The 12,965-nt window shown below is 45.6% G+C and overlaps 1 protein-coding gene across 3 annotated transcripts in view; it reads right to left on the bottom strand.

Annotated features, from left to right (window-relative positions):
- HPCA (hippocalcin) overlaps positions 1-12,965 on the bottom strand; it is a 133,261-nt gene that overhangs the window by 112,440 nt on the left and 7,856 nt on the right. For all 3 annotated transcript variants that reach the window (XM_069223399.1, XM_069223400.1, XM_069223401.1), the window contains exon 2: positions 8,512-8,562. The gene's annotated coding sequence lies outside the window, so the exon portion shown is untranslated. The remainder of the gene's footprint in view (positions 1-8,511; positions 8,563-12,965) is intronic.

Genomic DNA, 12,965 nt, shown 5'->3' with positions numbered 1-12,965 from the left:
GAAAATGGAGGGGCCGGCGGTATGGCCGTGGCTTTTGCGCCACGGTCATACTTGCTGGCGGAACACCGCCAGCCTGTTGGCGGTGTTCCCGCCAGCAAACCGCCGGCTGCCAGGGTCGGAATGACCCCCATAGTGTTTTCGGTATTGTTGATGGTTTATATATATGTATGTGTGTGTGGGTGGGTGTGTGTATGTGTTGCTTTTCTAAAATGTTCTATGTATCTTTTATGGTTATATCTAAACGGAGTAAAGATTAATTGAGGTGAAGTGAAGTATTCGGTTTGGTGGAATAGAGTGTCCAAGTTAAGCAAATAGCCTTCATAACACAGCAAGAATCAAACATGGTCGAAGTATCAGACGAGATAGAAAGATGGTTGGCCAAAACAGGCTGGTACCAGAAGGTAGGACAAGTGATCCTGCCCAAGGACTTGATTGGGATATTGCTGAATTAGCCATTACATCTTGTTCCCTACAGAAATGACCCAGTCCAGCCGACCAGCCCCAGTCACTATTTCCAGAAGCTCCGCCCCATTACAAGTAATTCTACAGGCCATCAGGAGCTTTGTTTAGCACCGCAAGCTTTTCCAAAGCTATTTATATTTGTGCAGCATCAATTCCTCCAATTTATTGTGCCACCTTTCTCTGCCTGCAGCTTTGCTTGTATCGTCTTTGAAATAAGTAAAGGTCACTTACCTCTATTCCTAGCTCTCAACCATGTGTGTGTGTATATATGGGTGACCCCGATAGATAATCTCTCACAAACATTTTTACATGGCTTGACTTTTTAAGTTGTAACTAGAATATAAAAAATTTTTAAGCCATCGACAGTGTGAAAAAAAACATAAAATAACCTCATAAATTTGCCCATATCTAAAGGGTTAATACTCGACAGTTCAACTCAATATGCTGCTGGGGCTTTTCAAAACACAGGGCATGCGAAAAAGTCAGTTTGTGTTGAACAACAGATCGAGAGAAAAGCTCCTAATTGCAATTTTAGCGAATACTTGAATGGGTCGTTTTCAAATTTAATAACGTATCCATGATAGAAAAATAAGATTACATGTGGATGATTTTTTATTCTCCACCATGGATCACCTTTAATACTCATAGACAGAAAAGCAAGCTCATTACCCATGCTAAACGCGCAGAGAGAATTTCATTTTGGATTTTGATGGAGTGAAAAACCGCACTAGGGTTCATAGAACCCCCCCAAAAAATGTCTTTGTACTTGAAGTAGAGATAGAATGCAGTCTTCGTGGTTTGAAGATGGGGAAGACTGGTTGTATTAAGAGTTCTTATCTACATTTGTCAAAGGGAGTATTTCTGAGGTGTCGAAATGAAGTAGAAAGGCCTCTTGAACTGGGTAGTTGGGACCTACTAAGTATTTAACACTAAATAGCCAAAAAAAGATGCTAGAAGAGATGCTACTGGATACTAATCTAAACACGACAGAAATACACAACTGAATTTTCTAATATTTGGGTCATTAAATAAGGTTTGAGTGTGTATAGCTCAGATGCAATCTTTCAACTGGAAAAGATTAAATGGGAAAAAAGCTGAAAATTATTCTGTGCATCATGCAAAAGAAATCCAATAGAAAGTTCTAAAGAGAAAAGGTAAAGCTTCAAAGACATATATTTGGGAGTAGAATGAGGAACAAAATCATCGTGAAAACGGAAGCAAACTTTGCAAGCAGAGTTAATAGCTTCAAACCAATTGCAAACATTATCCAGGCTAAAGCTGAAAAGGAGCAAACTGGTGCATTCAACAAGCTGGTAGAGACCCCACTTTTTATGGAATGCATCAGCTCTCTATGGTCCACATAAAATCTTTCTCAAAGAAGGGAAACGAAAAACCCCACGCACCTACCACGTTCTTTCTTGTTCAGATGACCGCTCTAGAGCTGCAAAGTCACTGCTTAGCCTGCTGCCTCAGCCTAGTTATATTTTCAATATCATTTAATAGAAAGCTCACCTCCATAAGCAAGAACAGCTCTTCGAAGTGCATGTCTATTAGGTAAGCTAAGATAAGACAGCATTTGGTCATGTCATCATATAATCACCTTATGCAGGTGCACAGGAGATTATATGAGGGATGTGAAAAACACTTCACCCCAATGACGATTAAAGGGCTTCGGAGAATAGTGCATTTCAGATGCTCCCTTTCTAGGCACTGGATAAAGAGGACAGACTGCATAAAATGTGCTGAATGTAGTTAGAATAAAAGCAACTGGCTGAAACGCGGGTTTTCACACCTAAGTATTCCGGCATAAATAGAGGCAGTGCCACTTGGGGGAAGAAAAGGGAGGATTTTTATTTAATTGTGGAATGTATTTATTTTTACACAGCAGCTCCTTCTGAAGGCTTGAATTAATTGGAAAAACAGAACTTTTGCAGAAGAAGGGCTGTGGCTAGTACTTTGGGTGTTGCCGATACCCTGCGATTAGGGTCACAGCTCTGTTGTTGAGCCCAGCAGACACCACACTTAGAACAAGGCTCATTTACACCTGGAACTATCTTGTCCGGTTCCCTTTGAAGACCACCTTGAGTCCCCTTCTGTAGGGAACATCTGGGCACTGAGCTCCCTCCAAGGTGGAGGCTGTCTGATCATTGAGCTGTATGACACTAGAGCCCACCCCCAGGTCGGTCATAATTTACAGTAGCGGTCTTATGCTGGGCTCTCCTCCTAAAATGGAGGTCCCTTTGAGGTTGATGATTATTTGGCAATGGATAGGAGTATCTCCAACATCCCCTTGAAATTTCTATTGTTTCGAGGAGGAGCAGAAAGCACGCTCTGATGGGTTGTGTTCATGTACAACAGACGGGCGGTGATAGGACATCAGGTCAGAGCAAATCACCTTTGCATATTCTCTTTGCTGCCTGTGCTTTTTCAGATGGTAGAAGAATCCAGAAGGCATCTCTGGAGTCTTTGAACCAAAGAAGCCCTGGCAATGGCAATTCCAGTCACTGACCAGCAACTACCAGAGGGTATTTACACCAACAAACAGACCTACATCAAAAACACTCCCCTGTCTGAAAACAGGAGATAATATAATTACATTATCAGACCAAAGAACAATTATAATATAAAGCTTGTTTTGAATAACCCTTAGTACTCCAAAAGAACTGCCTCACACAAAATTAGATGAAGTAAAAAATGCCCAGCGTTTGAAATCCTTGCTGCGAAGATTTGAAACACAAACGGACTATATCACTGCATTAAAAGACTCCGCAGCAGAGTGCTGCGTTAAAGTGACAGTGTAAAAAATATCTTCAATAAGGCTTCTACTTACCCACATCTGTATAAACAGTTTTTTAAAGCAAGTGTTAGAAATGGGGTCTCTAGTTGGCAGTCGGTTTGAACACTGTCCAAGTAGGGACCCTCACTCTAGTCAGGATAAGGGAGATACCTGCTCAGATAACCCCTCCTCACCCCCTCGGTAGCTTGGCACGAGCAGTCAGGCTTATCTCAGAAGCAACGTGTAAAGCATTTGCACTTAACACACAGTAATAAATGAAAACTCACACACAACACCAGTTTTAGAAAAATTGCCAATATTCATCTATTTAAAACAAGACCAAATACGACAAAAATCCAACATACATTAATAAAAATATGAATTCTACAAGATTTACTCAAAAATACAGTCCCTTTAAGTCAATAGCTCCACATGGGGCTTTCACAGTGTCATGAGTAACAAAACCAACAGTTTAGGCCGGCCTCGGCGTCGCAGGCCAGCTACGGTGTCAAGAAGACCCGCAAACAGTACCTTGGATTTGTAGGGCGTTGTGATCCTCGTGGTGAGCACTAGAGAGGGGAGTCGCTGACGTCGCGGTGTCGGTTCCAGAGTCGGTGCAGGAGTCATAGGGCACTTGAAGTCACACACCTTGCAGATCGAACTCCGGGCTGATGAAGTCAGGTACGCCGGCGTGGATGGCGTCGGGCTGCAGTGCGAAGCAGGATGATGCGACGTGCGGTGCCCATAGGTCACAGTGCAGGCAGCGGCTCGGTGACAGCGTTCAGCGGCATCGGTGAGACCAGGGCTGCGGTGTGAAGTGGGGCAGTGCAACGTGCGGTGTCAACAGGTCACGTGCAGGCAGCATCATTGTCGTTGCGGAAGCGCTGTCGCTGGTAGGCCCAAGCCAGCGGTGTGGGACGGGACGGTGCTTCGTGACCCTCACGAGCGGTGTCCACAGGCCACGGTACCACAGGACGTCTGGTGATGACACAGGAGTCGATGATGCTGATGTCGGTGGACCGGGGCTGCAATGCGGGACGGGACGGTGCTTTGTGTACCTCACGAGCGGTGTCCACAGGCCACGGTGCTGGCAGCGGTGCCAGTGTCAGCATGTGCTGCGTTGTTGGGATGCCCAGGCTGTGGTGTGAGCAGGCGATGCCGGAGTGCGGGCCCACAGGTCATGGGGCGAACAGCAGCTCTGTGAAGTCGTCCGATGGCAGCGTCGGTGAGACCAGGGTTGCGGTGCGAAGCAGGGCAATGTGACTCCGTGCGGCATCAGCAGGTAACGGTGGAGGTCAGCGGCGTCGTTGTCGCAGTGGTTTCTCCTCTTGAACAGCACAAAACACGCAGTTCCCAGTGCTGCAGGTCGAGAAACCTGAAGTCTTTGGTGTCCCTGAGACTTCCTACAGGAGGCAGGTTCTACTCTAAGCCCTTGGAGAACTGTCTCAAGCAGGACACACAGCAAAGTTCACCCTTTGCACTCTTTTCAGGCAGAAGCAGCAACTGCAGGCAAGTCCAGCAAAGCAACACAGCAGACAGTACTCCTCTTCCAGCTCTTCTCCTTGCAGAGGTTCCTCTTGATTCCAGAAAGATTGTAAACGTCTGGGGTTTTGGGTCTTCTTCTTATACCATGTTCTGCCTTTGAAGTTGGCAAACTTCAAAGCAAAGTCTCAAGTGTTTGCAAGATCCTTCCTTGTCCAGGCTGGGGCCCAGACGCACACCACGGGGTCGGCGACTGCATTGTGTGAGGGCAGGCACAGTCCTTTCAGGTGTGACAACCACTCCTGCCTCCCCTCTAGCTCAGATGGCTCATCAGGATATGCAGGCTACTTCCCGCCCCCTTTTGTGTCACTGTCTAGAGAGGTGCAAAACAGCCCAGCTGTAAAAATGACCCAGAAAGACAATCCACAAACAGACAGAGTCACAGAATGGTTTAAGCAAGAAAATGCCTACTTTCTAAAAGTGGCATTTTCAAACAGACAATTTAAAAACCGACTTCACTAAAAAAAATGTATTTTTAAATTGTGAGTTTAGAGACCCTAAACTCCACATTTTAATCTGCTCTCAAAGGGAATCCGTGCTCCAAGGATATTTAAAGGCAGCCCACATGTTAACCTATGAGAGAGATAGGCCTTGCACAGTGAAAAGCGAATTTGGCAGTATTTCACTGTTAGGACATATAAAACACACTAGTATATGTCCTACCTTAAACATACACCGCACCCTGCCCCTGGGACTATCTAGGGCCTTCCTTAGGGATGCCTGACATGTAGTAAAAGGGAAGATTTAGGCCTGGCAAGTGGGTACACTTCCCAAGTCGAATTGGCAGTTTAAAACTGCACACACAGACACTGTAGTGGCAGGTCTGAGCCATGGTTACAGGGCTACTAGTGTGTGTAGAACAAACAGTGCTGCAGGCCCACTAGTAGCATTTGATTTACAGGCCCTGGGCACCGCCAGTGCACTTTACTAGGGACTTTGCAGTAAATCAAATATGCCATTCATGGATAAACCAATCAACAGTACAATTTACCTAGGGAGCACTTGCACTTTAGCACTGACTGGCAGTGGTGAAGTGCGCAGAGACAATAAACCAGCAAAAACAGACCTAAAGAACTAGGCGGAAGAAGGCAAAAGGTTTGGGGATAACCCTGCAAAAAGGGCCATTTCCAACAGCAAATTTATTATTTTTATTCTAATTGCAGTAAAAGAAATTTTGTTTTTAGATACAGTCTAGCATTTTCTAAAAAGTAGTTCAGTGAAATTAGTTTTTCTCGGATTTTGCCTACGACAGACAGTTAGCATTTCTGAATATTACGGAATATCCCATGAAGGAAAAATATAGTTATTTTTTTGGTTTCACCTACGTGGGCATGCGCTAGCACATGCACTCTCACTTACAAGACTCTTGTATTCTATAATGGGCATGGAACCTGCCCATTGCTTACCATTCGTTTGCATCATTGTCACTTTTCTCTGCTGACCTTTAATTGGATAGCGAGTCACTTCCTTTTCTTTTGGTAGCACATGGACCATCCACTCCTTGTGCTGTGATTCAGGTACTCTTTCTTTTTTTTTGTTGCAAAAAAACACTACGACGTGGTCAGCATTGACCGCATCATAGCGTTTGTCACCTTCTCCTACCCTCCCTCATTCTGTTTGTTCTCCCTCACCGACCCCATTGTGTTTCTTACCCCCCACATCCCCATCCTTCTTCTCCCCCACTCCTGTTTTCTTCTCCCTTCTCCTGTCCCTGTCAATTTTCTCCCTATGACTCTTCCTCCTGTCCATTTTATTTCTTCCTCTCCCACTGACAGAAGTAAAAAAAAAAAAAAACTATTAAGCAGCTTTTTTTATCCACCCCACCAGCCCCCTTGCTTTTTTATCCTCCACCTCCACCTACCCTCCTATCCCTCAATGTACTCATGCCGGCCCAACTGCCAAAGCAAGTAGCTCACCCATAGGCAAGACCTATTGGCTTTGCCAATGCTTGTTTTAGAATTTACTGACTGGTCTGGTGCCTGCATGTCCAGTTTGCATAATGGAGCTTGCTAATGACTGGTAAATGATAAACATGTTTTTCTGGCTACAGAGAAAGGGATTGAATCTCAATTTGCTCTCAAGCCCCTTCCCCTTCAAGAGTTGGGAGTGTAAATACAATCTGGGCTGCAGAGTACCTACTGCCCATGTGTTACCCAAAGTCCACAATGCAGGGCTCATGCTACAATCTTGAGAAGCAAGGCTGTAAAACCATGACCAGCCCTTCCATTGGATGAGGATCCAGGTCACACCCTTCCTGGCTCCTTGATAGATGCCTCCAGGCAGAAAGTGCCACAGGAACCAAGGACTAAGAATGGACTCCAGCGGGCACAACTTCTCTTTCAGGATGGCATCTGAGGAAGTTACCTTGAATGCGTGTCACAGGGTTCGGCAATGTGCCCAAGCAGGCACAAGTTCTACTGAAGGATGCAGATCAAGGACGTACCCTGAATGCACAAGGTTCCACAATGTACTTGAGTGGGCACAAGAGCCCACAAGTTCTCCTGAAGGGTAACAACCAAAAACATACTCTGAATGCACAAGGTCCCACAATGAACCTGGGATGGTGGAGGGCTCAAGCAGCACAACAGCAGAAAAGGAGGATCATGATGAATCGAAGACATGCCTGGCGCGCCTTCACCCAAAATCCAAGACCACCTATGCACCCCTCGTGCTCAGTCTCACTCCCTTCACACCTAATGAGGAGACAGCTGAAAAGGACACTTAAGGCCGAAACTGGTCTTTAAAGCCAGTGCTCTGGTTCGGAGAGGAACTGGTTGGCAGTTTGGGCTAGACTCTGCTGGAGAAGGACCAAGACTGATTTGTATATGGCTGGGGCTAATCTGAGGTGGCATAACAACAATGGGCTGGATGCTACCCTGAGCGAATGCCAGTGGTTAGACTTATTGCAAGCATTTTCCCCATCACCTTTTGTGTGTTTGATGTAAAGTCCTAAGTAGCCAGGGGATGCCTTGACATGGATCCCTTGCTCGCTGTGTCACTGGAACCAAGCTACATCTGACTAAAGAGACTCAATCCAGCCAAAACTTGTGTTTGGTTGCTTGTGTTACACTTCAGAGTGGACCTAGGTTGGCATATTGGGTTGGACTGTTTCGACTGGAGCCGGACCAATACTGATTTGCATATGACTGGGTCTAACCTGAGATGGTATGGTAAGCGCAAAGGAGCAATGGGTTGGAATGCTACTCTGAGTGATTGACAGTGGGTAGGCTTATTGCAAGCATCCTCTTATCACAGTTTGTGTGTTTGACCAAAGAAACTGGAGGGAGGTGCATAGCTCATTTGTTGAAAGGCGAACTAAGACCCAATTTCCAGGACATTGCGGAACTGGTAATAAGTGAAGTGCAAGGTGTGGGCAGCCTGCAAAGTTCAGGCAGCACATGCACAATACTTCTGAGTGGGTCGGAGTGTCACCCTTCAGTGACTGTTCTATGCATGTGAGAAGGCTCAGTTGTTCCACAAGAATAGTTCTAAACTGTATTTAAATATTAGACCTGGGGTAGAGGCTTACAGGAAAAACAGGGAGAGTGAGAGGGAGGGAAGGGAGAATTTCATCAAAAGCATGGGAAAAAGAAAAGTCCCCAATTCACAATTAATGAGAAGGAACCCCAAGACAAGAGGAACCAAAGAGAGATCCCAACACAACAGACAGAGACCCTGGAGGTAAATTAAATACCAATAGACAGGAATGACGTGCAACGGGCAAATATTACCTCACTGACTTTCCGGACAGAACCACAGGAGCTGGTGCAGAAGTCCGCTCACTGCAAGAATAAGAATGGAAAACGAAATTGTTACATTCTTTACACATGGTCAAATAGTGGCAAAACACCCCAAGTGCTAAATGGGCATTGCCCCATCCTCATAGATGCTGGACGCTGCCCACCCAACGCTTACGTATGTCAGAAAGGGCAGGGTGGAAAAGGGCACTGCTTAGTGTTTACGGAGGCGGGACGAGAACACTGAAACATGACATGGTTGAAAAGGGCACGGACCACTCCTCGGGTGTGAAAGAAGCTGCCCACCCCCAAGATTGAATCTGAAATTCAAAGCACAGTACGCCCCAGAAAGGGGAACAATTACACATCAATAGCTATGCTTGTGAATATGAAGACAAAGCCAGCAAACCCACCATACTAGAAAGCTAGCAGGTACACCAGGCAGGGGTAAGCAAAAAACACACACACATTCATAGCGAGTGCCTTGAGCCGCCATACAAGATTAAGAAAAAAAAAAAGACTTACACTTCTTAACTAAGCCATTAAAAGCTAAGCGTCTCCACCAGCAAGAATAACCAATTGCCCACACTCTTGGCTTGTAAAGGCAACACAAGCAATGGCAAACAGGTTACAACAGCATACCACACAAAGAGCACACCCGCCAGACAATCCTGAATAATGGGCCCCGATCACCCGACCTGCTTAGCAAGCATTCACCACACCGTTTTGCACGATTAAGAGCGCCCAATCCATCAGGTCAGCTAGCAAAAAGGTAAAACTAGACTAGTTCAGGCAATGTTACACAATCCTCTGCATGCACAGGCTCAGATAAGTCAGCATTAGCCACAACAGACCAATCAACAATACTCAAGAATGCTGCCACTATTGTCATTCCACGTGGCCAGACTTGGCAAGATTTTTCCGAACGGAGATGGACAAGCCTAAGCTGAGCCACCCCAAAGCAAGCAAGTTTAAGCTAGCAACCTCCAACCAGGCAAGTTACACATGGCTAAGTGAGCGCCTCTTCCACTGCATGATATCATAAGGGTGAGTCCTCGTAAATGTAAGCCAGTGACCCTTGCAGGCCTTACAAGGCAATGCCTTTTTCCACCCACAACTTAGAGAACGCCTACAGCAAGGCGACAGAGAGCAACACATAAAACAGACTAAGTGACAGACTTTCGTGGATCATGCAAAACTAAATAAGCATCCCTCACTGGGCTATTGCGGCTCAGCAGATATGCGCCATTATCCATGCAAGCATAAAAGAACGTCCCTTCCACTTCAAGCAAGTGCAAAGGTTTCAAGAGGAGGTAAGCCAAAGCTAACCGCTGCCCTCCTCCCCAGGCCAGGAGAGGCTCTACGAGTACCGCTCCCCTCAGCAGGCCACACAAGCGTAAGGGACTACTATTATTAATTACTTATAGATGCTCAGTTATTAAAAACCGCTGCATGCAGAAATCATTACAACAATTCAATCACATAAATAGTATTCTTAGAAAACTTCATGTTTTGCCAGTATTCCATGAAATCAAATCACAAAAAAAAAAAAAAAATTCTACCCTAAAAAGTCAAGAGATTGCTACAAGATCAAGCTGGAGAGCATAGGAGCTGGTAAGGTGACTGTCCAGTTGCCGGCTTAAGTTGGCTGTCATCTTTACATAAAACGTTCTAAGGAGGTACAGCCAGTGGAGCAATAAGTTTCTTTTCTGTGCAAATCAAGAACAGGTAGTCTGTAGTCAGTGACGCAATCACGGCTCTTATGCACCAGCGGATCCCTCTTGTTAAAAAGATGAGTTTGAGTCAATATCTGTGTTCCGTCTGAAGGCAGAACAGGTAGGTATAGGTTATACGTTCATTTGTCTCCCTTCAATGGACACATAAGTGGCATTGCTTCCTGCTATCCAGATTGCGCAAATTTGGGGCCAAATCTTAAATCGTAGCCATCTGAGTCGATACATGATGAGCTGCCGTTTAACTGTGGAAGAAAGCTGGCCGCCAAAATAGGGTTGCAGGTGCAGGAGCTTGCAAGGTGGGCATGGGATTGCCTTGCCAGGGTACTCTTGCCAATGATAGAGGAGGGCCACTGCATTGCTTTGTTGAACGCAGCTTTGAGGATTGAAAGCAGAGTCACTGAGGGCCAGAGGTCCCCTAGTTGTAGAGTTAAAATCGCCTGATCAAGATAAACCCAAGTTGATGATGATCTTTGAATCTGCATTTCTGTACGAGCTGATTTGGAGCGCCTGATTTCAAACTACCGAGTTTATAGCAGAGTTTTACATAGGACTCCTGGTGCATTGCATTTTGGCTGATAAGCCCAAACTCCAGTCATATTTGGGATGAGGATGCTCCGTGTGGTAATCTGAAGGCCTTCATGTAGGTACTTGAGACTAGACTGTCAATGAGCTGCACATCCCTACCACACAGGGGTTCGGAGCCATATAAGATGGTTGGGATCAATTTTGACCGAATAAACTACAAGAGTGGCCTCAATGAGGGTCCAGACATACGCTTTGCCAATTTTCCAAAGGTATATTGAAGAATTCCCTGCTGCTGACTAGACTAATGGCAACCAGGACCAAGAGGAGGCAATGGAGTCAGAGGTTGGTCGGTCGGAATCAAGTTTCACTAAACGGGTTGCCATCGGTGAGGGGTCCCGGTTTGTGAGTGCTGACCACGCTCTAACCCCTTGGAATACAGTAACAAAATGTTTTTGTAATTCTGCTCTTTAATTATGGTGATTTTCAGGGGTAGTGTAGTTGAACTTGAGGTTGGGTGGGGGGGGGGTGGTTACACCTCTTGTGCCCTTCAAAATGGAATAACGACTTATTTTTGCTGAAGCCTTGGGGGAATGGCGGGGGTTGGGGTGCTGTCTTGGCCATATCCATGTTTCACAGATTAACCTAGAGACAAGGGTAGAGTTTGTTCTAGTATTCTATTACCTTAATTCCCCAATCTCTGAACTGCCCCTTTTTCAATAAGATGAGGTGGGTAATTGTGGATGAGACCCATGTTATCAGTGTTGGTTCTTTATCCTGCTTGCCTCATCTTGGTAAGACTTGTTCGGCCTCTATTTCTTGGCATCTAATGTGTTCCAGGTCTGGGATGGCACTGAGCAATGTTAGGATGTTGCCTCGAGTTAGGATGTCTTGGGGTCCTTTTCGAATCATATTGAGGGTAAAACACGAGTTGTGTACTTCAATTCTTCGGTCTTTGGACAGCGTTACCATCAGCCTTTTTATCCAATTGAGCTTGCATGTTTTGAGTAGCTGGTGCCAAAGGGCTTGATGGTGTGACTTGCTGGATTACAGGCAGACAGGGCTGTGGGGCTAGATGTTGCTCTTCTCCTGCACAGTCTGCTATGGGAAAAAAGGCCAGACATACAAAAAGCCTGTTTGTGGCCCTTCTCGACACATGTCAAGGTGTGGGGTGGGCGGAGTCGGCTGCACCTCTTCTCTCAGTACCTCTGACACTCCTTGCAAAGATGCTACAGGCTGTTTTGTTGCTTTTCCGTTCACCCAGGGGTCGTGAGCATTGTTTAATCCTGTGCTGCCAGAGGTTCCTATAGGAGGATTTATGTGTTCTGGGGGTGCCCCCGAGGTACCAGATGTAGTTGCTTGTGGATTAATCCTGGGGCAGGATTGTTGATTTATTTTAGAGGTAAATATGGGGACAAGATTGGGATCGTAAGGGAGTGCACCAGCTGAGCCACTCAAAACAAAACAAGCCACCCTCTGCCTGAAACATGGAAGGTAAGCAAGCACCCCCTGCTTGTCGTGAAAGCACAAGGGAACACCTCCAGAAGACCAGCAAAGTGAGGAGTCCCCGGGAGATAATGAAAGACTTGGAGACGCCGGGAGGCACTTAGAAAGTGAAAATAACTTAATTTAAATGAGCCCCTGAAAACAGGAGGGTACTCTGAAAAATAAAAGTTTGAATGGAGCTCTCATGTGCGCCCAGGCACCACCTAAACGAATTGCCGGCATGCAAGAGAACTACCGAAAAGACGACAAACATGAATTAAGACTCTCCCCAACCATCGAGTGACTGACAGGGCTAGTAACAGTAATACTCCGTGACAGATTTGAGCTATAATAGCACACGTTGAAACACCGATTAACGACTGCAGAGAATGATATAACCAGTTGGCAATTTGATAACTCAGATGAAATTCACCACAATTCACCCACTTGTACACCACAGCAGCAATGTTCCTTTGGTGGAGCAGCATTTACAGTAACATGAAGCAGCTGACAGTTTAAAACAACAAAATTAGATGTATAATTATTGGTAAATGATTTTATGGACGCTGTACATTACGCAGCGAAGCAAGAGCTGTGTGTGAAAAGATGTCTTTCTGGAGTGAATATATTGTATGATAATCTTGAAAGTCAATTATCTATTCATACAAGAGGTTGAACACTTACAGTCAGGTGCAGGACCAAGTA

The sequence above is a fragment of the Pleurodeles waltl genome, chromosome 3_1 (assembly GCF_031143425.1).
Source record: "Pleurodeles waltl isolate 20211129_DDA chromosome 3_1, aPleWal1.hap1.20221129, whole genome shotgun sequence".
Lineage (NCBI taxonomy): Eukaryota > Metazoa > Chordata > Amphibia > Caudata > Salamandridae > Pleurodeles > Pleurodeles waltl.
The sequence above is the reverse complement of the archived record's forward strand: the minus strand, read 5'-3'. Positions and strand labels throughout refer to the sequence as shown.